At 45.4% G+C, this 23,742-nt stretch overlaps 1 protein-coding gene across 9 annotated transcripts in view; it reads right to left on the bottom strand.

Annotated features, from left to right (window-relative positions):
• Window positions 1-23,742, bottom strand: part of BICD1 (BICD cargo adaptor 1) — a 273,364-nt gene that overhangs the window by 140,767 nt on the left and 108,855 nt on the right. The window lies entirely within an intron of this gene.

Raw genomic sequence — 23,742 nt, 5'->3', positions numbered from 1 at the left:
TAATTCAGTGAGGCCAACCTTGCTGGCAGGAATACCACAAATCAGCCACATGTGCTCCCCAAGTGTTGCTCCGATCCCCTTCCCCTGCCTGATCTGCTGCTTTGCTTCCTGTTTCCTTGCCTGATCTGCTATTTTACTTTCTGCTCCCTGCACTATCTGTGGCTGTGCTCCTTGCTCCCTCCTCAATTTGCCATGTGCCACACAGTGAAGCTGCCTGTGCCCCCTGTGGCATTCATGCCACAGGATGGCCACCCCCGAACTAACTCACTCAGAGAGGTATGAGCTTTCATAGGCTACAGTACTTTCTCAGATGTTACCCAAAAATAAAAAGGTCATATTATCAGGGGGATACAGGGAACTGAAGACAGACATTTTCCAGTTACTCTCTTTCCTTCCTACCAGCTTGACTGATTCTCTCTCTGTGGCAAATTTTTTTACTGGCTAAGAGAAAGGATAGTCACTCTGGACAGGTCTGACTTGATATAGCAGTGGGCATGGTAGACGTTAGCAGTACAAAGGGGGAAGGATGGAAAAACAAAGCAGCCAGGCTTTTATGTTTAAATTACTATTGCTTAAAAAGGAGATGCCAAACTCAAGATCAGGAGGAAAGCCATAGAAAGAAAACAAGTAAAAAAAAAAGTGACCATTTTCATACTTGGAACAGCTCTTACAAACATTTCTTAACACAAAATAGTAGTAGGATTTCATAGAATCACAGAAAAGTAGGGCTGGAAGGGACCTCCAGAGCTTATCTAGTCCAAACCCCTGCCTGAGGCAGGATGATCCCTGTCCAAATCATTTTATACAATCCATAATCTCAACTACCATCAACCCTGACACAATACAGACCTAACACCCTAACCTGCCACAGGGAAAGCAGGGGAACCATGATAACCAATGTCCGGCTTCTATAAAAGGTTGTCAATATATGCTCAAGAGATCCCAGGCAGACGGCCACGCCCACTGCTTCAGAGGAAGACAAAATCCTGCAGTCCATTCCAATGTAACTAAATTCCTTCCTGACCCCAAATACAGCAATCGGTCTGGCCCTGAGCAGAGGGGAAGGCCCTCTAGCTAGGAACCTCTGGTTATGGTCCCAACATTGGGGTTGGCATACCCCACTCACAATCCCCAACCTTGGCTGTAGCCAACAACCAGTGACTGAGGAAAGCTTAAAAACACCCTGACATGTATAGCAGAAAGGAGAGGTTGGGGCAACCAGCAAAGCTCAGCAGCATGGGAAATACCCACGGTAGAACATAGGCACAGCTATGCCTAGATCATTCCTGACCAGTGGCTGTCCAGCCTCTACTTGACCACCTCCAGGGATGAAGAAGCCACAACTTCCCTAGTCAGTCTATTCCACTGTCTCTCTATTCTACTTGGGAAGAAGTTTTTCCAGATATTCAATCTAATCTTACTCTGCTGCAACTTCAAGCCATTAGCCCATGTCCTCCTCTCTGCAGCAAGAGAGAAAGTTGCTTTCCCTCTTCTCTATGGCAGCCCTTCAAGTATTTGAAGACTGCTATCACATCCCCTTTAAAGTGCCTTTTCCACAACCTTGACATGCCTAGCTTCTTCAGACTCTTCTCATATGACTTGCCTTTCAAGCTCCTGATCATCTTTCTTGCCCTGTCCTGGACCACTGGCAACGTGTAGGGGGTGCATGCAAGTGCGCGTGCACCCCCTGAGCATGGCAGTGCACCCTCTATGAAAAGTTGCCACCCGTTGCTCACCACCCCTGCCGCCGACACCCCCGCCTGCTGTCTGCAGGCGGTCAGAGATGGCCACTGGCCACCACCGAGACTGCTGGCGGCATCTGTGGGTGGTCACCACTGCCTGGTCAGCACTCCCAACCCTCCGCCACTGACAGTGCTGGCAGTGTTTGCAGTAGCTCCCACCTTACCACCGCTGCGCTCCCACCACCACCGCCATGCTCCTGCCGCCACTGTGACCCCCCAGCCACCAAGGGCATGCATCGTTCATGTCTGGACCCTCTTTAACTTTTCCACATCCTTTTAAAAATGTGGAGCCCAGAACTGCACAAAGTACTCTGGGTGAGGCTTAACCAGTGCCGAGTAGAGAGGCACTATTATCTCCTGTGTCCTGCATCTAATGCTTCTACTGATGTAGCTCAAAACTGCTTTTGTGCAGCTGCATCACACTGCAGAATCATATTTAGTCTGTGATCTATCAAGACTCACAAATTCTTTTCCATAGAGTTGACATCCAGCCAGGTGTCCCCCATTTTATATTTGTGTTTATTCTTCCCCAGGTGTAGCACTTTGCATTTGTCCTCATTGAACTTCATCCTGTTAGCACCAGCCCAGCTTTCCAATCTGTTAAGATCCTTCTGAACTGTGCTTGCATCCTCCAGCATGTTCACAAACCCTCCTAGTTTTGTGTCATCCACAAACTTGCTCCAGTAACTTCTCGGGTATTGAGGTGAGGCTAACCAGTCTGCAGATCTCTGGGTCCCCCTTTTTGCCTTTTTAAAGAAAGGCATTACATTGGCCCTCTTCCAGTCATCTGGTACTGGACCGATCTCCCACAACTTCATGAAGATCATTGCCAAGGGCTCTGAGATCTTGTCTTTCAGGTCCTTCGGTACCCTGGGATGAAGTACCCAGGCCTGCTGACTTGAATTCATTCAGACTCATCAAAAGCTCTCTCTCTTTTTTGTTGTCTCCTTCCTCAGCTCGCCCTCTTCCTTAACAAAATAATCCTTATTAGGTATCTGACTGCAGCTTAATTTTTTTTATGAAGACTGAGGCAAAGTAGCTGCTGATTAGTTCTGCCATCTTTGCATCTTCTGCTAAGAGTTTCCCCTGGCTTGTTAACAGTGGACCCACAGCTTCCTTGGTCCTTCTTTTGAGGCCAGTATACTTACAGAACCTCTTCTTGTTGTCCTTAACCTCCTTCACCAGGTGCAGCTCATGCGCTATCTTTGCCTTCCTGATTTTGTTCCTGCCAGTTTATGCTATTTCCTAGTAAACTTCCTTGGTGACCTGCCCATTCTTCCATTGCTTGTATGCTTTCTTTGTGCATTTGAAGAATTATTAATGATCATTAATATGATTATTGAAAGCAATTATATTATTAATAATAGAAAATGGTGATAACCTTCCCATTTCAGGATGGTTAAAAGGTTTTGGAAGCATCCATTCCTTTAATGCAGATAGTCCCAAAAATCTATTTTTTGCTGTGCCATTCTTAGCCAGATCCCCTGAACCACAAAGAATACTATATGCTTGTTGCTGTTGTAAAATATGGTCTCCTTTACCATCTCATCAATAACATCATATCAAATTAAATTCATTGCTTTACTGTTGTTATTTATAGTCTTCTCAGAACATATGTAATGTTTTACTGGCATCAGGACTGAAACTGCCCTTGGGAACTTTGGAGCAAAACACTATACAAAACTTTGTAATTTTTAAGTAGTGTTTGAACAATTCTGTGAATTCAGCATTAAAGGATTCTAAAATATTCAATAATGTATTAATCCAGCTGTCTCTTCAAAAGGTTGCAAATTCTGAAACAGCAGGAGTCAGCAACTTGCTGGATTAAAAAAACCCAACAAGTTCAATTTAACATAATGAAACTGTTAACTCTGATTCAGTCAATACACCTGTGAGCACAAGAAGAATGTTTCAGGAGCACTGCTGATAAACTGCATCTTATGAAATAAAGTTACATTCAGTAGTCTGCTATTCATGATTAGTGAGGTAAGGAACTGAGTGCCAGTGGGTGCATCTACATGACACGTTTAATGCACAGAAGACTGACTCTACTGCACATTAGCATGGCTGGCAAAAACTGTGCTAATGTGCAGTAGATTTAGTCTAATGTGCATTAATGTCACTTAAAGAGCATTCTTCTGCATTAATGTGCAATAGCACCGATCATGGCGCATTAAATTAGTGTCTGTTATTACTTAATGTACACATGCTCAGTCTATCTGAAGGACCACAAACGATGTGCTGTTGATAGCCAGACATGCACCTAGGTAGATATATACCATTACAGTAGCTATGGCTGGATTTACTAGAGAAGGTAACCATCCATGAAAAGATGGGAGGCAGTGAGGGCCTAAATAACTAGAATATAACAGACAGGTGCCAGAATACAGTTGTAGTACCTTCTGGATATGTTACAAGCCCTTTTCTTTATATTTGATTTTAGGGTGCCATCTTTGTTTCTGGAGTATACTAATCATGGATTTAGGGTGTTTTGTTTTGTTTGCTTTTCTTCTTGGAGAGAAAGAGGTAGACATTCCTGTGGTTGGCTTTAGCCCCAAGATGCCTATGTTATAATTTTTTTGTTTGCTTTATTCATGTTACTGAGTACTAAACAACCAGAAGATTAAAGGTAGGAGGACATTTATACCAAAATTACAGACATACATGCATATATATATATATATATATATATATATATATATAAAACTAGTATAGAGTATTGGCAAACATGATTTCTGCACCATTAAAGACAGCATGTTGCTATACCACCTTTAACATGCTGTCTTTAATGGTACGACGCATTTGCCATGAGTTTATACAAGCACCCAAAACCTTTTTAAAAATGTTGAAGGGGAAAGGATAATTTGTCTGGCATATACAAGTCTGAGCCACACGTGGAAACCATTCACAAAAGGATCCTTTTCCTCTGTCATCCCCTCTCCTCACAATTCCAGTTATAACTATTTGTCCATAAAAGTAGCAGAGGGCAATTAGCAGACAAAAATATAGGGGTTCTCAAGCGGGCATTTATATCTTCACAGAAGCCAAGGAATTTTTACTGCTTAAAGCTGGAACCAGTACTTTGCTCAACCTTTTATCACCCTAATGAATCATTTATTAAGTCAGTCTTTCTTAAAAACCACTAAAAACAATTATGAATTCTACTGTTCATTAAATGCTGGACCTCTATCAATAATCTTCAAAATTGTACTGCACATAGCATAATATAAACTGGGTCTTACATTGTAAGAACTTTAATCTTTTCACCATCACTTCACCCTGATGGCTACCTTCCCACCTCTGACATAAATGGATGTTTTAGAACTAGGAAAAGATTGTCCTGATTGATTTAATGCACACAAGTGGCAAATTTAATATAGGTGCTCAACATAATGTTATGTGCTGCTGAGGTCCATAATCACAGAGCCAGGGCTGGGAACAGGCTGGGGAGATTGTTCTCAGCCCACCTCCACCATCATGGAGCGGGGCCTGGGAACAATCTTCGCGTGACTCCCTGAATGAGGAGAGTTGTACAACCAGCCTGGAGCTGGCTGGGACCTGGCCCTGACCAGGACAATTTCTGGCCAGCCCTGGCTTAAACGAAGAAGTCTGCACATGCAGCCTGGAGGTGGCTGGGTACCATCTCATTTCAGGCATCCCCCAGCCAGCTCCGAGGTGCATTTGTAGGCTTTCTCCCCACAGCCCAGAGCTGACCGGGACCTCTCCTGGTCAGAGGCAGGTCCCAGCCCCATGCCCTGATGGGGTGATTGAGGCACAGGGCTTGGAAAGAGCTGCAGGAGAGAGCAGCACCCATCCCCCTGCCTCATCTGCCAATGGGGCAGCTAGCAGTGAGCCCCCAGCGGGGTGGGGAATTCCTGCCCAGCTTGGGGCTCGCTACTAGCTGCCCCACTGGCAGACCGGGGAAGGGGGCTGGGATTTGCCCTTCCCCTGAAGCTCTTTCCAAGCCCCCTCCCCCTGATTGGGATGCTGGGGCCGGGTGCTCCCTGCTGCTGGGGCAGAGAGACATTGTCCCTGCCTGGGCGGTGGAGCCCACTCCAGTAGCAGGTAGCAATCTCCCAGCTGCTGCCAGGGGACAGCTGTTTCCTAGCCCCATGCTCCATGCCAGCCCCTGCGCTAGCATTCAGGGGAGCCTAGAGCTCCCTTTGGCTGCTGCAGGGGATTGGTGCACAGCTGGAGGGGGTGGGAGGCCAGGAACAGCAAATCTGCTCCTGCATCCCAGCTCGTGTAGACACTTGCCTGGGGTGGGTTGACTCTGGAGACATTTATTCTAGGGGAAACCCACCCTGCCGCATGTGCACATGTAAACACACCCACTGTGTTTTAATTTGGAACCTGAATCACTTATTGCTCCATCACCCAAGTACCTAGTATTTTGTGGAACAATGTATAGTTTGGGCATACTGCTATTGTGAAACTGGATTAGTGGAATATACTCAAGTCTAGTCAATGTGGAAATTTATTTTTGCCAGATTCTTCTTTGTTAGTAGCTATTGTGACAAACACAGTTTCAAAGCTGACCAGGAAACTGTTCAGTATGGTAACTTTCAGACCAGATGATTACATGGTCTGGATAGGATTACTGTTTGTGTTTCATGTTTATTTGGATCGGGAATCTCTACCTGGACTCAGTCAGACATGGAAACTAAAGAGATGCGTTAGCTATTTTGAACACCAGGTAGCAGACACAGTTACTAAACCTACAAGTAGAAAGCACTCAAGGCTTTGCTACTGAGTTTATGACATATGACATTACTAAATTGTCCCACCGATTGTTCATAAAATTAAAAGTTCCTGAAAATGAACAAACTATTTTTTATAAATAATAGAAAAGTGAAAGAAAAGCCTATGGTCAAAGATGCATACCATTATCATAACTGTGGCTGGATACACTAGAGAAGGCAACCATCCATGAAAAGATGGGAGGGCCTTAACCACTGAGGGCATTTTTACATGTGTTCCCGATGCAGTGCCAGATGTTTTTTATTAGTGAGCCGCACTAATTAAAAGAGCCTGCATGTTATGTGCATCAGGACTGCAGTGCACCTCCGCACTGAGAAAATGGCGGCAGTGCACTCTGAACTAAAGCACATGAAACGTGTTTTAGTTCAAAGCACACCACTGCCATTTTCTCAGCACAGAGGCACACTGCGCCGCTGATACACATGATGGGAGAGGCTGTCAGAGCGCATCAATTTACGTGCTCCAGCAGACTCGAGTCTGCTCTGACGTGCTGGATTTCCAGTGTGTTGGAGCAGGCTCCCCGCTTATGTGCAAGTGCCCTGAGGGCCTGTGTAACTGGAATGTAAAGGATAGATGCCAGAATACAGCTGTAGCATCTTTCTGCATGTGTTATGATCCCTTTTCCTTGTATTTGATTTTAGGGTATCATCTTTGTTTGTGCAGTGTGCTAATCATGAATTTAGGGCAGTTCCTTTTGTTTGATTTTCTTCTTTGGGAATGAAATGAAAAGAGGACTCCCATTGGTTGGTCTTAGGCCAGGAGGCTTTAAGGTGTAATTTTACATAGAATCATAGAAAGTTAGGATAGGAAGGGACCTCAAGGAGGTCATCTAGTCCAATCCCCTGCTCAAAGCAGGACCATCCCCAACTAGATCATCCCAGCCAAAGCTTTGTCTAGCCAGATCTTAAAAACTGCCCAGGATGGAGCTCCCACCACCTCTCTGGGTTACGTGGTTCCAGTATTTTACTACCCTCCTAGTGAGAAAATTCTTCCTAATATCGAACCTACACTTCCCTTGCTGCAACTTGACACCATTGCTCCTTGTTCTGTCATCTGCCACCACTGAGAACAGTCTAGCTCCATCCTCTTTTGAACCCTCCTTCACAGAGTTGAAGGCTGCTATTAAATCCCCCTTCAGTCTCCTCTTCTAGACTCAATCAGCCCAGTTCCCTCAGTCTTTCCTCGTAAGTCATGTCCACCAGCCCCCTTGCCATTTTTGCCACCCTCCACTGTCCTCCTCTCTCCAATTTGTCTACATCCTTTCTGTAGTGGTATGTGTGTGTTGCAGGGGGAGCCAAAACTGAACACAATATTCCAGATGTGGCCTCACCAGTGCTGAATAGAGGAGAATAATTACTTCACTTGATCTACTGGCAACACACCAGCCCAGTATGCCGTTAGCCTTCTTGGCAACAAGGGCACACTGCTAGCTCATATTCAGCTTACTGTCCACTGTAACCCCCAGGTCCTTTTCTGCATAACTGCTGCCCAGACAGTCAGTCCCCAGCCTGTAGCAGTGCATGGGATTGTTCCATCCTAAGTGCAAGACTTTGCACTTGTCCTTGTTGAACCTCAAGAGATTCCTTTTGGTCCAATCCTCCAATTTGTCTAGGTGTCTCTGAATCCTAGCCCTACCCTCCAGTGTATCTACTACTCCGCACAGCTTAGTGTCATCTGCAAACATGGAAGCAGGCATCTCTAAGTATCTGAATCTACCTCAACTACTGATGTTTAATCCATATGACAGCACAACATTACCCTATTGCACCACTAAAGGATATAAATATGTATGCAGGCATATTGCCTTCAGAGCAGCAACACCTATAGCAGACCATGTCCAATGGGACAGATGAGCCAGTCATTACTGTCTATCTTGTAAAGCTCACAAAATGGTATCATAACAGGGAAGAAAAAAACTAACTTGTAGCGATGCTATGCCAAATTTTTGTTTCATTGCACAGGCACATAATATAACTGCCCATATTGTAATTGTACACTGTTTGTTTTCCAAAATAAGCATAATATTCAAAGTACCCCTAAGCAGGTTACAAAAAACTTATGTTCCAGTTTTTGACACGTGTATTGACCCAGTGACATTAAGTTTAAAGGTACTGCTAAATCAGAGAGCTGCTCATCTATTTCAAATCAGAAATGACATACATTGGAGGGATTTTATTTTTTAAAAACCCATAATGCTGTAACATCAATGACTAAAGAACAAAAATTCAGCTCCAAGGCACTCAAAGATCTAAGCTACTTCCCAATTTGCTTTAAGGGTTGTCAGTCTAATTGTGGGAAATTACATTTGAAAACATTTGTTTTTCTATTGCTCTATTGTTGCAGCAATCTGGGTCACTCCGTCATTGATTGAAGTGACATCACTTCCACATGACTGTCATCTCCACAAAGCCAGTGGCAGGTGTAGGATTAAAAGGCATTCCCATTAGAAAAAGGGTCTTATATATTGATTTTTTTTATCCCACTTTTCAAAGTAACGTAGCAGATGGCTACAGGGGGACATTAAAGGACTAAAAGTATGTGCAGATGTTACACTTAGATTGACCTAACTAGGGTTAGGTCAATCTAAGTGCCAAACTGTACATATGTTCATGGAGTTTAGATAAGGCAAAAAATGGCGAGCCCACTCTAACTTAGTTTACCTAAGAAGGTGCACTACGTAGAGGTACACTACGTTAAAACCTGGCCCAATATAACCGAATGTGTGCACAGCCCCAGGGCTAGGAAAGTGTAACCATTTGCCCCAGCCTTAGGAGTGCACTTTTCCTACGCTGTGCCACCATAATGAGACTATTTTTAGCTGTCCAACCCTCACCTCTCCCCTAGATGGACAACCCCACCTGCGGGCCCACCAACCCCCCTTGCAGATCTGCCAGCCCCCCTTCCCAACCCGTCAAATCCCTCTGCAGACCCACTAGCCTCCTCCCCAATCCTGCTTGCCCTTCACCCAGACTTAGATTGAGTTCCTGATGCAACTCCTGGCACAAGAAAGCATATGCACAAACAGAGACCCAAACTATGATTACAACAGCTTAAAGTAAGCTGCAGGGTCATAGATTGGGTCCCACAAATGTGTGCCTGTGCCCTAAGTTTGATTAGAAAGCCCATCTAGAATAAACCTCTCACTTTATGTCAGCTTACACCATCCAAATCACAGTTAACAGCACACTGAATTGCATCTTTATAGAAGCTAAGACTGAGGGGGAGGCCTTAGATTAGCGATTCTCAACAAGGGTACCATGGCACCCTAATGCCTTTGTACATGCCACAAAATTGGCCTTAAAGTGGCTTAAATGCCCTTTTGAAATGCTTTAAGGGCATTGCTGTTTGCACGCTCAGCGGCGTATTCTGCTTTAAATGACTTTGGTAAGTAGCAAGATAACATGCTTCTGAGATGGTTTCGTTTGCTACCTAACGAAGTGCAACAGTTCACGGGGCACTGGAAGCTGATAGGCTTGGGGCATGGTGGGCCCTGCATAGCTCAGGGGCTGTGGGACCTGGTGGTAGCCCGTGCAGGCAGGCTCCACTGAAGGAAAAAAAAAAAAGCAAAAAAAAGCAGTGAGCCTGATTTTTTTTTCTCCTGGGAGCCTGTCTGAGCTGTGTGGAGGCCCAGTGCTTCCCTCCACAGCTGCGGGAGTGGGGGGAGGGGTTGTTTCCTTCTGCAGCTGTGGCACCCCCCAGGACTGCCCAGGCTGGGTGCTGCGTGGTCCCCCTTCCCCGCACAGCTCAGGGACTGCTCCAACCACCGGCAGCTTGCCCCGCCCCCCCCCACCCCCCTCTGCTGAAGAGGCAGGAAGGATTGGGCCCCTACCCTTGTGTACATGCTACGGGGGTTTCGTTCAGTTTAATTCTTCCTAAATTGAAGCAGTGTTTTTAAAACCCCACCATTTCAATTTAGGGAGAACTAAACCAAATTAAACCCCCATGGCATGTACAAGCAGCCCTAGAGTGCCTTTAGATACATTTAAGGCTGCTGTGGGGTCCCACGCAATGTTAACACCATTAAGTATGCAAACATGATTCACAAGATAACCCTGGAATTTCCAAAAAGGTCTCCATAGCGTTAGAAACCTTTGAATCCGTTGTGGTCATTCTGAGTTCTTAGCAACAGACGAATTTCTCTACTATTTTTTGTACTCAAGAAAATGAGTGAAAACTAAGAGCTGACATTTTCAGAGAGGTGTTTTGAGTCTAAAAAGGTGGAGAACCACTGCCTCAGATGGTCCAAGTCCCATTCTGAAATGGAAACATACCTATTCAGCTTTTGGATGGAGGTTAGAGTTAGAGTTAATGTTTTAATTGTGGTTCAAGTGTTTCAAATGCTTTTATACACACTACCTGTGGATTGTCACCAACATAAGTCTCATTTCAGTTCTTGCATTTCCAAATCATATACGCACTTATAAGAATACTGCCCTAATCGAACAATGAATGCATCAAGGCGGGTACTATTTTCTCTGTCTCGGGTCTCACAGGCCTTGAGGGCCTATAACCACGTTACCTAAAGCCTTCCATCTCCTCTTGTGCCATCTCATTTCACCTTGTCACATCTTCACCTATCCCTTTCAGATCAGTTTTTATGTTATCTTCCTGTGGCTGCCTTAGTCTACCCTAATTGTTGCTATGTAATATTATTAAGAAATCTTTTTTGGTTTGTTGGCTTATTAGAGGATGGTTTTGCATGTGCAGATATAATTCAGCTGCCTCAGAACAGTGCATGGTGTGTGTCCATGTTTTGGGCACGTTACTAGCCTCCATTTTTTGGTAATAGCAGGGGAGATATGTTGTACTGCAGTGCTCCCTATGTGGTCCAGAGCTGACGGTACAGACATTTCCTTAAGGTCTACAGATCTAAGCTACTTGTAGGTGCTAAACTGGAGCATGAAAAGTACACATTTCTTTACTAGTTGCCTCATGGAGGTCTTGGATAGAATGGAAAATAATATGGACTTCCACCTTTTGTTGTCAGTAGACCCATACAATGTTTACAATCCTGATTGAAATTCATATATCAATTGCAAACTGATAACACAAGTTTACTGCAGGGCACATTTATATTCATCTCAGCCATAAATATCTCAGTGTTTATGTAGCCTCAATGCATATTGTGCAGATTTCAATCAATGTGGCAACATGTGAGGGCTTCAGGCAAGAATGCATAATTCCCAAAACATTTTTAAAAACAGGAAATAAAAATATCCCTAAATATATCTGTTAGGACACATTTATACCCTAAAACAAGAAAGCGCTACTAAGAAAATGAACATGCAAATACTAATCTCCATTGTTAATCAGCAGTCTAGTAAAAGCCAGAGTGAATAAGAATCCTCCTTTAATTGCCTTTTACAGCACATAAGATGAAGACTTAAATTCCCTTCCTGAGAATTCCCTCTACGTTCAGGAAAGGGGAAGCTGGTAACAAAGGAAATCGTTTATCTACAACATAGCTAATTAGTTTTTTCTGGTAGTTTACATCAGTTCTCTGTCAAACGAATGCAGCCAATAATAAAATAATTTCATAAAGTCACATACTATTAATAAATAATAAGATCATTCAAAAAAGTTGTAGTGCTACCCAGACTGATGTTCATATGTTTTCTGTCGCAGAGCACCTCGGTGCTCTGCTCCTAGGGAGTAGAAACTGCCAGGGAGACAGCCCTGGCAGGACATAACGAGCCCAGATGAGGGTTGCCAGGGTAACGAGCCCAGATGAGGGTTGCCGGGGCAACTAAGGAGAGCCAGCTGCCTGTAGGAGGCAGGGCCTGGCCCTGATAAAGCCCAGGGCTAAGACCAGGCTGGCAGTTCCCTGCCAGCAACGGGAGAGGCAGGAGCTCCCTCAGCTGAGATATGGGAAGAAGCCTGACTTGCAAGTACAGCTCACTACAGCCCTGAGAGAATTGGGCACTATGGTTTAGCCAGGAGGCTTTATGTTTGCGTTGCAGCCAGGAGGCTCTAGTTTATGTTTGGCTTACGTATTAGACAGGAGGCTTGGGTGAGGCTGTAGGGGTTGGAGGAGGCCTCATAGGGACCCCAGAGGTGTGGGGCCCCTGAGTGCAACCAGTGGGTTGCGGGTGGGGAACAGACCCCGGGTTGTATGCGGGGTATGTAGACCCCAGCCCCAGAGAGGGGCAGCTATGAGATGCCCCTGAGGGGGCATGACGAGCCCCAGAAGAGGGCACTAGCGCAACCAGTGGGTTGCGGGCGGGGAACAGACCCCGGGTTGTATCGGGGTACATAGACCCCAGCCCCAGAGTGGGCCAGTACTGAGAAGCCTGAGGCGGGCATGGCAAGCCCCAAAGAGGGGGAGTGCCATATTGGTTTATTGAGAAACCCAAGGTGGGCACAGCGAGCCCCGAAGAGGGGGAGCGCCATTGTAGAGAGAGCCTGGGAAGCGGGTGTGCAGACACACCAACGTCTATTACATCAGCGAGGCTTGGGGCGTGGTATTAGGGGCTGGTAGGAGCCACACATAGCCCATAAGGCTAGGGTGCCTGAGGAGCACCCATTATACCGGGAGACCCCCCAGGGGGTCCGAGAAACGCGGGGACAGAGGTCCTGAGTAGCCGTGCCCAGGGAGTCATAAGCAGCCTCCCAACTATATATATACTCCAACAAGACGTGGCGGGCGAGAATAAGAGGGTACCTTGGGCCGGCCTAGACACAGAGCGAGGGACTTCGGGGAGATCACGGCCCTCCTGACGGACCCCGCTGTGACACTTTCACACTGTTGTTATTATTAGGCCAAGGTCTTTGGCACTCACCAATGCTAAGTTCCCATTCAAACCTCTTTGCTGGAATAAGGACAAAAAAATTCCTGAGATATTCCTAGCCAAATGCCTGTTTGAACTGTTGGACAAGAGATGCCTTTCTTGGAACGTTGTCACCTTTCTAATAAATTAGACATCCCAAATATAAGTGAGATCATTATACATTTGAAATGGCCAAGATAATTATGCTTTCATGTTTTAGGTAGCTTACAGAAAATGTCTATTGGAGTTTGAGTCCCTACTAATTAAAAGTTTGTCTACAAAAGGAAATAGCCTCGACAGTATTTCACAACAGCAATTCCAAACTAGATCTGCATATGGAAACTCCTCCTTTGCACTAAAATAGCTTTTTTTTTTTGCAAGCAGATTAAGCAAAACACCAAAATGGTGTTCTTAGCACAGAAAAAGTGTGCCCAAAGTGGAAGTCAGTGGAGGATAGTCTTTAAATTTGCACTCGTGTTTGTTTTGTAAAAGCTTTTCTATGTGGACAAGCCTTAGGTTACTGTAGAAGGACAGGATTACTTCTAGGTATGAGGCAGCCACATAAAACTATACAAAGGGAGGAAAGACTCCCAAGATATATTCCTTTAAGCTGCATGGCTGTAGATTAGAAGCAGCGTTTGCAGAAGTTTGCCAGTGCCAGGAGCCATACCAGAAACCTGATATAAATAACTCGAGGTGGGGGGAAGGGTGGAAAGGACTGGAAAGTTGGCTAGCAGGTCTGTGGGGAGATTAAGTGGGTCCAGTGCGGGTTGGGGTGGGTTGGTAGGTCCATGGAGTGGGGGCTGTCCATTTGGGGACTAAAAAACAGCCAGTCAGGATGGGGGTGGTAGGAAGAGGATAGTCCCAGGGCTGGGACAAGCAGCTGAGTTTTCCAAGCCCCAGGGCTACACTCCAAACATGTGCAGATGTTGAATAGATTGGGCTAACCTGTTCCCAGTCTAAATTAGTTCACCTACTCAGGTGAACTAACTCAGAGCAGGACCACCATTTTTGGCTTTATTTAAACCACCAAAATGTCTGCAGGGATCAGCATTTAGATTGCCTTAACTCTAGTTAATGGGAAGGTGGAGGAAGCAGCATCTTAATGCACCCAAGAGTAACAGGGGAGCAGAGGAATTTACATACATGTATGAAGGAGAGACCTGCATATTGATGTAAAAGTGTTAATTTCATCCTCAGTAATGTGGTATAAAAAAGCAAAGGCCTTAAACTTTGATTGAAAAAAAGGTTGTAAAGATAAAACAAAAGGCATTGTGTAAAAGTGTGGGCTGAGAAAAGAGGAAGAATGTCTGGCCTTGTAGTAATCAGCGGTTACTGAGACAGCAAGAAAAGAGTGTTTTGTAATAAAGAAATGAAAATAATGTTTTGTAACTGTTATCGCAACTAGGTTTCTGAAAATTTTTGCTATATGTTCACGTGAATTGTAGGTGGCTGTTAAAAAGGTATATAAGCTTTTTGATTTAACATTTAGGGAGGGAGCCCCCTCCAAGTGCATGGTGAATCCATGTCACTTTGGGACCCCTACTACAGCTGTAGCTCTATCCAAATAAAGCTTCTGCTGACCTGACCCAAAAGTTTGCTGCGTGTGTTTTCCACGACAGTAAGTTTGTAGCCAACTATAAACTTTCCTGTGCCTTACCTGAATTTTAAGAAATGCCTACATTATTTTCATTTATATCATGCAATTTCCATGCTGTGGTCTAGCTACTACTTTAATTATTTCAAAGTTTTGTACTACCATGGCAGTATCTAGAAGGAATTCTGGTTAGGGTGTCCAGTGTTTAAAGGGCATATCGTTATCTATAACAAGCTGTTCCTGGTCATAAAAACACTCCATGATGTTTACAAAGGTTCTGAAATGTAGCTCACACCTTATTTGCTTTAACACTTGTACTGTTTTCTTGTTCTAAATACATACAGAGTTGTTAGTTATTGTAATATTTAGTGGAAGCGTGTAACTATGAACTGTAAATATATGCCAAGCGGCAGAACAAAAATCTAAAGACCATTTTAGTTGCAAGGCAAACATACAACAAAACTTTCTTATCAAAGACCAAGACACACCTCTTTGTTTGGGATATAACTGATAGGGGTGTGAAAGAAACCTTTGTGAAATATTTGTTTTAGTAAAAATTCTGGCTTTAAGAATGTTATCTAGTTGGCATAACTGGCCAGTGTTGGACCCTGGGCAGTACTGCCCTCTGTACCCTGGACCTTCCTTGCAGGGACTCCAGCTCTAGCAGTGAGGAAGACAAAGAAGTGGCAGTGCTAAGCAGCAGCTAGAGCAGTGGTCTCCAACCTTTTTATGGGGAAGATCACTTCTTGTAAGTAAAGGGCACCCCAGGATCTACCACCTTGCCCCACCCCCTGGCCCACACCCCTGCCTCCCAGACAAGCCACCTGGGCTCTGAACCCACTCACGCAGCCCTGCTTGGGCAGCAGGGGACGTGGCTCAGCCCAGTCACATGCATTGTGCTGCTCCCAATCATGGAGCCTCTGACAGACTGAGATCGACTGGTTGGTGACCACTGAGCTAGAGGTTCTCTGATGGTGAGGAATGTTTTTTGCTGCTGGCAGGCATATCAAGTGGCCAAAAAAATCACCAGCTTGTGGCGGCAACAAAGGAGGTGACATCTTCCCCTGTATCAACCCACCTTCAGCTTCTTCTACATTGCATGCCACTGCTGGCCCCATCTCCCACTACCAGAAGGCAGTGCTGGGGCTCATGCTCCACTGACCCATATCATTATGCTACTGCTATTTGGCATTGTTCACAGGGGAGACATACATAGAGATGTTATCATAAGTTATAAAACCATTCTGTGAAAGAGGGCTCTTCTCCCCCTTCTCTACTAAAACCCCTCTAAAATACCCCAAAATGTTTAAAAATATGGGAACAGACAAGAGTGCCTGGGGTGGTGCCCAGCCCACCTAAGCAAGTCTCCTTCAGCTTCCATTAAAGGACTACTTGATTGCAGTAGAACAAAGGTCTGCTTCATCTGCCACTCATCGCTGCCTGAGCCAGCCTGTCTCCCTTTGTTCTCCTCCCTCCAGGCTTGGCAATCATTGCAGATATAAGGGCAGAGCTAACCCAGTTCAGAGGCCATCTTTAACCTCTTCTTTACTTGGAGAAAGCTTGTGACCAACCCATCACAGGGAGTCACATCTCTGAACCTTGCTTTAGCACTGAGGGGAAAAAAAAAAAAGATTAAGATCAGGCCTACCTTACTACCTTTTCTAGATTGTAAAATGCTTAATAATTTGTGGGTTGTGAGGGCTTACTTGCTCTCAACAACTTGAAATTCCCCCTTTTTTTAACTCTTTATATTCTGAGTTATAAAGGCTGAGTGTCTCAGTAAATGGCAAACTTTCTGTGTCTAGCTATTCCTCATTCCTTCTCTTTTTAATATGAATCAAGTGCAGGGCTTTATAGATGCCTGCATTCATATGGGCCTCTCAGGAAGTACACATACACATTGATAGCACGTATAACCCATAACTCAAATCAGCAGTAGTGTTTGAAATTTGGGCCTTCAGTAGCCAGCACAAATGTTACTAGTTAGATTAGTTTGAAATAATGGTAGGCTCTTATCTTCTAGTAGAATAGAAATTTGGGAGGGATATGATATTTACTTTGCCAGTTGGATACATGTATTCAGTAACAAAAGTGACATCCTTGCTGCACATAGCAAAGATGTCATTTTCAGTAGCTTGTCAATCTATGCAAAACTCAAGGTCCTTCAAGCAAGCCAAAAGAAATGGAGCATATAAATACAGGGAATATTTACATTTTAAACGTAAAGCTATTTTCCAGAATCCAAACAGCTTTTTTTTTTTTTCTTTTTATATTCACATGGTCATAGGGCTCAACAAATTTTATTGCAATGCTCCCTTCCCACTCCCAATCAATATTTAGCTCAGGCCAGGACAATTTCATCCCCAAATGAGAATTTCTAAAACTATTATAGAGAGGAGAACAAAGCAGCTCAGAAAAACCAGCCTTGGTTTACTGTGGCTAGGATGTCATACATAAATGAGGGCAGTTCTGCAGAATATAGCTCAAATTCTTAGGATCTGAAGCCAATGATGAACACCAATGCTGTTAAAATATGGTGCACATCTGACTACGTTTATCATATGTAGTAAACACCCATTTTTACACATGTAACTATTAAAAGATTTCTTATTAAATATGAATACTACTTATTCAAAGAACTTTAAGTGCTAACTTACTGGTTGCAATCTGTACATTATCATTGCATTTAATTTACCTGCTGCTATTTAAACATCCCTCAGCTTTGACAGAAGCAATCAAGGAAGTCAGTTTCACTTTGGACTATAGTTATTTACACTATTTGCCCATTAGAGCTGCAATATTTAAGTTACAAACACTGCAAGGGTCTCTATTTTCTTTTAAAATAACTACTTTTCATTGGATATATTTTAAAAGATTGTAGGGATAAGTCTGTTGATCTGATGTTTTATAATTTTTTAATAAAAATAAATATCAAGTTGGCAACATATCTAAACAAAATAACACATTATATAACAGTAATGCTAAAAATTGACAGCAATATAGACTTCTCACTGATTTTTAAAGAAAGGTAAAATATGGAGCAATGCAGGTACTACATAACCAAAGTCAGGTCAAGTCAGTCCCAAGACTGCTGTGACCTTTGGGGAACTTTAGATACTGTACCAACACTCCTCCACTCAAAATTGGCTCATGGCAATGGCTATAAAGTTAGTTGAGTTGCTTTGAATCATTGGTGATTCTTTGGGCAGAATGACCCAAAGAAGGTGGGGGATTGCTGGGGCGGGATGGGCTTCATCTCTCCCCTAATGGCAAGCGTGTCTTCTCTTCCAGGTTGGCTGATCTCGTACGGCGAGCTTTAAACTAGACTCGCCGGGGGAGGGGGCTGCAGGAAGACGAGGAGACGCCATCAGGGCAAGGGGTGCAAAGGTAAGTAATGGGGGACCTGAGGGTCTGCCTAATCGGGGGGGGGGCACACAGTCTTGCAACTCTTCACTTAAAGCCATGTTCCTTATTCTGGCATGCCTGTGGGTATCAGGGGGGGGGGTGGGACTTTATGTCAAGGAGCACTACACATCCTCTGCCAGCAGTATGGGGTCAGGGGAAGGGCGAGCTGAAGTGCTCTGGGTCAAGATCCAGGGGGGGCAAGGCGAGAGGGATTTGACGGTGGGGGTCTATTACAGACCCCCCAATCAGGAGGAGGAGCTGGACAGGGAATTTTCAGGCCAGCTTGCGGAGACACTAAAAGCAAGGGATGTAGTTGTCATGGGCGATTTTAATTACCCGGACATCTGCTGGGAGGAGCAGTCAGCCGGGACGGACCGCTCCAGGAGGTTCTTGGCCGAGTTGCAGGACCTCCACTTGATTCAGGAGGTGCACAGTCCCACCAGAGGAGATGCTCTGCTGGACCTGGTCCTGGCCGCAGGCGACGACCTGGTAAGAGGCCTCCAGGTTCTTGACCACCTGGGCAATAGTGATCATCGCGTGCTGGAATTCACCATCCAGCGTAGAGTGTCAAGGGCCCGCAGCAAGGTGGTGGCCCTAGACTTCAGGAGGGCCAACTTCAGTGAGATGAGGAGATTAGTGGGAGAGGAACTGGGGTCCTTGAGGGCAGAGGAACTCAGCGTCCAAGAGGAGTGGTCGTTCCTTAAGGAAACGATACTCGGGGCCCAAGGGGTGTCCATCCCGACAAGAAGCAAGGCGGGCAGGAGTGTCCAAAAGCCCCCCTGGCTCACCAAGGGTGTCCGGGAATGCCTGCTTGCCAAAAGGGTGGCGTACGCCCGGTGGAAGGGGGGTGTAATCTCCAAAGAGGAGTATACCTCCTCTGCTCGGGCCTGCAGGCGGGCTGTTAGGAAGGCCAAGGCGGAGATAGAGCTCGGATTAGCGTCCAGGATTAAGGATAACAAAAAGTCCTTTTTCAAATATATTGGGAGGATGAAGAAGGCGCCGGGTAATGTGGGGCCCCTGCAGGATATGCGGGGCAATCTGGTGGTTGCGTCAGAGGATAAAGCGGACCTCTTTAACCAATTCTTCACCTCCGTTTTCTTGTGCAGGGACCGGGACTTCCCTGCTGTGATAGAAGCCGGACGCGAGGGGATCGCCTTCAGACCTCAGGTTGGGGAGGACCGGGTTAGAGAGCTTCTGGAGGGGCTGGACGCGTTCAAGTCAGCGGGTCCGGATGCTCTCCACCCCAGGGTGCTGAGGGAGCTAGCTGGGGTTATTGCAGGGCCCCTGGCACGGCTCTACGAGCGATCGTGGTGCTTGGGCCAGGTGCCAGACGATTGGAAGGTAGCTAATGTGGTCCCCATCTTCAAAAAAGGGAAAAGGGAGGACCCGGGCAATTATAGGCCCGTCAGTCTTACCTCAATCCTGGGGAAGCTCTTTGAGAAGATCATCAAGGAGCACATTTGTGATGGGCCGGCATCAGAAATGATGCTCAGGGGCAATCAGCATGGATTTATTAGGGGGAGATCATGTCAGACCAACCTGATTGCCTTTTATGATCAGGTCACAAAGGCCATGGACGCAGGTGTCGCGGTGGATGTAGTCTTTCTGGACTTCAGCAAGGCCTTTGACACCGTCTCTCACCCCATCCTAATTAATAAACTAGGCGACTGTGGCATAGATGCCTACACGGTCAGATGGATTGCAGATTGGCTGAAGGGTCGCACTCAGAGGGTGGTGGTGGATGGATCATACTCGACTTGGGGGGAGGTGGGTAGTGGAGTCCCTCAGGGCTCGGTCCTGGGCCCTGCGCTGTTCAATGTCTTCATCAGCGATCTTGATGTTGGGGTGGAAAGCAACCTGTTTAAATTCGCTGATGACACCAAAATTTGGGGGGAGGTGAGCACGCTAGCAGGGAGAGAGAGATTGCAGAAGGATCTGGATAGGTTACAGGGGTGGGCAAACAGGAACAGGATGTGTTTCAATACGGACAAGTGCAGGGTGCTGCACTTGGGTAGTAGGAACCAGCAGCACACTTATACGATGGGGAACTCCCTACTTGAGAGCACGGAGGCGGAAAGGGATCTTGGTGTCATTATTGACTCCAAGATGAACATGGGCCGACAATGCGAGGTCATGGTTGGCAGGGCTAACCAGACCTTGTCGTGCATCCACAGGTGCATCTCGAGTAGAGCCAGGGAGGTGATCCTCCCCCTCTATGCGACGCTGGTCAGGCCGCAGCTGGAGTATTGTGTCCAGTTCTGTGCGCCCCATTTCAGGAGGGATGTGGACAACATGGAGAGGGTCCAGAGGAGGGCCACCCGCATGATCCGGGGACAACAGGGCAGACCCTACAGTGAGAGACTGCGGGACCTGAACCTATTCAGCCTCCACAAGAGAAGGCTGAGGGGGGACCTGGTGACCGTCTATAAACTCACTAGGGGGAACCAGAAGGGTTTGGGGGAGACGCTGTTTCCCCTAGCCCCCGCTGGCATAACAAGGAGTAATGGGCACAAGTTGATGGAGAGGAGGTACAGATTGGACATCCGAAAAAACTACTTCACAGTTAGGGCGGCTAGGAGCTGGAACCAACTTCCAAGGGAGGTGGTGCTGGCCCCTACCCTGGGGATCTTTAAGAAGAGGCTGGATACCTACCTGGCTGGACTCATTTGAGTCCCGTTTTTTGTTTAGGGTTCTTTTGTTGTTCTCCCGCCCTGGCGGGAGGTCGGGCTAGAAGATCTATTAGGTCCCTTCCGAGCCTAAAACTATGAAACTATGACCTGGTGGCACCCATCTCCTCCGCAGGTATGGATGGCCATTGGATCTTAAACCAGTTACAGTCATTTTATCTGCACTGAACTTTTTGGTTAGGAACAGACATTCAGAAAGACTGAGTCTGAATTGATTCAATCTTTGCAGTTTAGTCTAACCTAGCTAGGCTGAACTGGTTTGTAAATGGACAGACATTCATTCTGGACTGAGGAAATTCAGGCACATGCCTGAAGAGGCTCACACTAGAAGCCGGGGGCAGGCGCTAGAGCAGCTCTCCCATCCCTACCACAATGCTGAACTGAACTGGACGTGGCCAGGCCCCGGCAGGACTTCTGATTAGGGAGATCTGCCTGCACTATCCCAGGCTTTTCCCCACCGGCTGCTCAAGAGGCAGGAGTGTTGCAAGACCCCAGCCCCCTGCTAGCACTCTGAGGCAAGGGGGTGGTGTGCAGTGCATGCATCTGTTGATGATACAGAGCTTTTCAATCTCCCTCCCTGCTTCTTTATACTGTCTGCAGCAAACTGACAGGCAAGCGAGCCAGGGAGAAGCTGATAACAGTGTTTATCACCTCATCAGCAAAATAGCCTCTCTCCATTAGTTAAAACTCTTCTTAAACAGCTTACCAGCTGATCTGTTGATTAGCTCCAAAATGCCCTAAGCGGTCACTGTACTGTATGACTGTCCCAGTGAAATTGGAGAGACACACAGACACCTTGCGGCATTAGCTAGCATACAACATGCCTAGGGTCTGTGGGGCTTAAGTCCATGCTGTGGGAGATGGGAGGGAGGGAGAAGTGGGGGAGGATTCCTTCTTCAACAGTGAGCAGCAGGTGGGAGTAGAGCAGGGGGAAGCTAGGCAGACCCTGTTGTGCCTGCAGTCTCCGCTGGAGCTAGCAAGGGAGCAGAGGGGAGGGGCCAGCCCTGCTGTGGAGCAGAGAGCCCTGCCTAGCCCAGGGAGCATGCTTGGAGAGTCTTTTTCTTAAACCAGCAAGGGGTCTGGGACACATTGCATAAAATGGTTTGATCCAAATCAATTAAGTCTGATACTACATTCGACCAGGTTTATCTCAAACTGGTTTCAGCCATTTTCAAACTGATTTATGTGCACTGAACATCTGTTCTGTTACAGGTTTAAACCAGTTTCTGATCACTTAAACCAGTTCATGTGTAATGTCCGTCCCTAGCCCTTTTGTGTTACACATTTGAACCAGTTTCAGATAATTTATACCAGTTCATAACTTCTGTCCCTAGCCTTAATACAGTGGAACTTGACTATAACTAGAGTCCCTTTGTGCTATCACAACAGCAATAAATAATTATAAACAATAACAATCTTCTGAGGTTTAACGTTGTCACAAAAAATAATAAAATAACTGTTCCCACCTTCCTCATAATTCCTTGTGTTATTTAACAAACAGGTCATGTCCCAGCAATGCTGCAGGAATCCTAACAGGGTTCTAAGACTATTAAGAGAGTCTTGCCACCTTGCATCAGGAAATAATATACATCTTGGAATAAATTCTTACACATTTCTCAATTAAACCATCTGACACAGTGCAAAATGGAAATATTCTGTAGCAATAAAAACTCTGTTTTGTAATATAAATTGTCTTCCAGCAAGCAATTTGCAAGTGATAACAATTTTTACAGGGTAATATGCTTTTGCTTCATCAGCAGTTTTGTCTCAGGGTGACCTATCATCCAGACTGGAAAATAATTGCACGGGAATATGCAAATGAGGCACCCACAACTGCTTCAGCTCCACTGAGAAAACAGCAGAATTCTCCCTGACTTTAGTGGGGCCAGAATTTCAACCCTAAGCTTTTCTTCCTTGGATGATGCATTGTTTTCTGGACACTACTTACCATATTTGATCTTAAGAAAAGGAGATGTTGCTCTTAAAACAACCATAGCTTTATTTAATTAACAAAAGCTAACCTCTCTCACTCTTTCATGTAGAGTCCTCTTTTCTGAGTGACTTTTCAACAACTTAGCAAACAATTAGAACGTGTCTTTTTTATTGTTGTTGCTTGCAGTGACAGCTCTACTGCAATGAAGGAGGTCATTTTACAAATTTCCCACATCCTGATGATGGAAGTCACTGCTCCTTCAGAGTTCAGGATCAGCAACACATATAGGAAAAAAACAAATGTAATCAGCAAAAGGAAAAGAAAGAATGCTTAGCTAGCAAACTGACTGTGCCATGAAAACAGATTTCAGGGTTTATATTCTCTCCCATTCAGAATGGAGGCTTGCTAGTTTATGAATTTTTTAGTTAGTGGTTTATAAAGGTTATTAGTTCAGTCCACTGCAACTTAGGTGACCACTCATACAGCTGCAGAACTCAGTCCCTCCAACAAATGCCACATTATAGTTTCCTACCTTACCAGAGGCTGAAATTTTTTTGCACAAAATATTGATTGAATAATTTTGAATTGGGAATGAACAAACAATACAAAATTACAGCCTGTGAATGGACGAATTACAAAGAGAGAAGCCACAATTCATCTCAGCATTCAGTGGACGTGATTTGCTTAGCTCTAGAGGCAGAACTTTGGTTATATGTCGTTTTGAGATTAAAATTAATTAGAAGCTTAATCGCATGCCACGGTGTGTTTCATTGTGCAAATCAGCCTCTAGTCTGCCCTTTATTTTGCTGAAAAGTGTACACTGCAAGTCGCAACATGTTTCAGTCCACTC

The sequence above is a fragment of the Alligator sinensis genome, unplaced genomic scaffold (assembly GCF_000455745.1).
Source record: "Alligator sinensis unplaced genomic scaffold, ASM45574v1 scaffold957_1, whole genome shotgun sequence".
NCBI classification, from domain to species: domain Eukaryota; kingdom Metazoa; phylum Chordata; order Crocodylia; family Alligatoridae; genus Alligator; species Alligator sinensis.
Note: the sequence above shows the minus strand (reverse complement) of the source record. Positions and strands in the feature narration are given on the sequence as shown.